Source organism: Dinoponera quadriceps, unplaced genomic scaffold (genome assembly GCF_001313825.1).
Source record: "Dinoponera quadriceps isolate SergipeBrazil2010 unplaced genomic scaffold, ASM131382v1 scaffold352, whole genome shotgun sequence".
NCBI lineage: Eukaryota > Metazoa > Arthropoda > Insecta > Hymenoptera > Formicidae > Dinoponera > Dinoponera quadriceps.
In genome coordinates this window covers 20,917-24,402 of record NW_014554447.1, presented here as the reverse complement: position 1 = coordinate 24,402, position 3,486 = coordinate 20,917, and positions in this window count along the sequence as shown.

The window sequence follows — 3,486 nt, the reverse complement described above, 5'->3', positions numbered from 1 at the left end:
TCCGACTGGCAAGGTGGTAGCTGCGAGAAATTACTCTCCCATGTGTTTTCTACCCAATAGACATTCCCCCAACAGACCCGCGTCGGGTTATTTACAGTGCACACTGTGCTGAGGCTACTTACCGTGCAAATTCCATAAAAATCTGTCTTCCACCCGTTGTCTATCCGGCCGATATATCTTTCCAAGATTCTCGATTTCATATATACATCACGAAACGGGCAAAGGCATTATACCCTTTACCTGACAAGTGTGCGGCGCCTATTGTACCGCTCTCCAGCGTCTTTAACAACCCCCCCTCCACCCCCATCCTGTGTAAAGCGGCTTTACCGACTGACACAAAAAGGGGGAACTTTACTTGCGTTACAATCTCAGGGCTTTTGTACCCTTTGAGACGTAACACAATAGTCGAAAGAACATGACTGGCGACTAAATCCTGCGTTTCTCAATGTCAAATTGTGAAAGGAGACAAACTATAACGTGAGTGAAAATTTTAATGCTTATATATTATTTCCACGCAAGAAAGTCGAAGCAATCATTTGACGTGCGTTCTTTGCGTTTCTGCACTAAAAAAACACGAACTAATGCAAATTCACTTCGCCACTTAAAATTTTTCGTGTAATTACGTTAGTTCCACGAGAAAACGTGAACGAAAGCATTCTGCGAGCGAAATTTGCAATTCTACATGCAGTCGTATTCGAATGGACGTGATTGGCGACTAATCCATGTGTCACGTCCTTGGGCCCTCGGGAACGAAAACGCGTTGCTCTCCTTTTTGTTTTGGACCTACCTGTATTCACCGGCAATAACCCGGGAATGTAGAGAGCACCCGCCGCTTGCTTGGTAGTTAAATGATGGAAAAAGGAGCGGACAAGCAATGATTAATAACAATTTCAATATTTCGATACTTTTACTTTTATTTAAAGTTAATTAACTCGTTCGTGGCTGTCATTAAAATACTTGATATGTCGTCAAGGACGATAGGGTTCTCGGCAGACCCGTTGTTATCATTTTTGAGAGAAGTGAAATTCAACCCGCATACGACGGAGGCGATATATGCATCTAATTCAGGAGTTTCGATAGGAACTATATTATCGGAATCATCTTCGATTTGTGAACATTATTCGCGATCGCAGCCGGGCGGGTGAGAATTAAGTATTGGGTGAGTGCAAAAGTTCGTGCGGTGGTGCAATAGATGGCGTTAGAAGCGGCGTAAAGTTTTGTCATTAATACCGCTATCTCCGTAAGACATATCGTTGGAAAGGTGACGTGTGCAGCGTTCATTTCAAACAAAAGAATTTGTGTAGATACGAACTGCTTCGAGAAAGATTACTTTCAAAATGAGTGTCGAAAAGGCATTTACGGCATGTTATGCTTTACGAGATTCGGAAAGGAATAAACGTTGCAGCAGCCGTAAAAAACATTCAAGAGGTTTATCAAGATCAAGCACCAGCTAAACGAACTGTGGAAAAATGGTTTGCGAAATTTCGCCGCGGACAGTTTAACCTTGAAGACGAGCCACGCTCAGGTCGACCTTCAGACATTGATGACGATGTTGTGCGAACTTTAGTTCAGAATACTCCGCAAATTTCAACAGAGGAAGTTGCTACAGCACTTAACGTTGACCGATCAACCGCTTTTCGGCGTTTAAAAAAAATCGGTTTCGATTTGAAGCTCGATGTATGGGTGCCCCATTTGATGACGGAGAGGAACAAAATCCAGCGAGTTTCTGCTGCCGTTTTTTTACTCGGGCGGCTCAAAAACGAGCCGTTTTTGGATCGATTAGTGACGGGCGATGAGAAATGGGTCCTGTACAACAATGTTCAGCGCAAACGCACATGGAAACAGGCAGGTGAGCATGGTGAAGCAATGGCAAAGGCCGGTTTACACCCGATGAAGGTGATGCTCTGTGTTTGGTGGGATTGCAAGGGCATAATTTATTTTGAGTTTCTCCCCGCTGGTCAAACGATTGATTCGGACAAGTACTGTCGCCAATTAACCAATCTGAATCGAGAAATCAAACAGAAACGTCCGATTTTGTCAAATCGCAAGGGCGTAGTCTTTCACCACGACAACGCAAGACCACACGTTTCGAGACAGATGCTGCGCAAACTGAACAGCCTACAATGGAATGTTCTAACTCATCCACCGTATTCTCCTGATATCGCACCTTCTGATTATCACTTGTTCCGGTCATTGCAAAATCATTTAAATGGAAAAAAAATTGACTCTTTGGATGCCTTAAAAAACGTCGTGTCTTCGTTCTTCGAATCTAAACCGCGCAGTTTTTATGATCGGGGCATCCGTATGCTGCCAGAACGTTGGAAAAAGATTATAGACAACGATGGAGAATATATCATTGATTGAATAAAGAACTTTGTTTGCCTAATCACTGTCTGACTTTTACTCACAAACTCCGCATGCACTTTTGCACTCACCCAATAGTTTCCAAATCGAAAATATCGTCGAGGATGCTTTATTACCGTAAGTTTACTTTGGAATATTTCAATTAATAATATCGTAGTGCGCAGTTGCTCTATATAATAATCTGATACAAAGACACAATCTGGTCGGAGATAACTCGTAGTCTGCTTAGCTTAACTGCTGTTCGAGCTTTTTATCTCTGAGTTTACGTTCTCCTTGATATTTTTTATAAGGTATCTATTAATACGTGCATTTCATATTAATGTTTAAATTTCCTTTTGATTCTATGTAAGGTTCTTCAGATCGTACTTTTTGTAACTAACTCAACTCCAAGGTGAGCTACTACGTATAGATATGCGCTGGGACTCGGCATAGCAAGCTCTGCTCCTAGGCAAGCAACCTGGATAACAATTGCAAGAAGGACAATATAACAAGCTCAACTCCGAGGTAAGCTACCAGGGTGGGGAAGTAGAAGCGATGGAACTTACAACAAAGGACACTTATAATTAGTTCCTCCAAAGTGCCTTAGTTAGAATTAATTGATTGATGACGTATTGACTTGAGAATTGTCAGCTTCAATAAGTAAGTGGTCTTTAATTTTGAATTATTTCCAAAAATGGTCTCAAAATTTGGCAAAATGTTAATAAAAATTTAAATTTGGCAAAGAACAATTATGTGACACTCTGATTCAGACGTAACTGCTTCATTACAACTAGATAGACTCTAAACGAGATTCCAAGAATTATCATAAGTTAGTTAGAGTTCTATCTGTTCACAGGTCTGGGATGCAGCGGTGGAATAAAACACAAGACACTTTATACGTCGGAGAATTCGCATGGAATCGTAACATCCACTTTGTTTATTTCATGAATACATAAAAGAAGATTTACGTTACGAACGGCTGTCACAAGGCTCGTGCGCACACAGTAGAGGCGCGGTTTGAAGGCGGTAAGACATGAACTCACTGCACAGTGTTTAAATTGCCTGAGTTGCCGGGAGCGTATGTAAAATCGCTCGTTTCTCAGGGAACAGACTAACTTGCCTCGTATGAGGGAACAAGCCGCT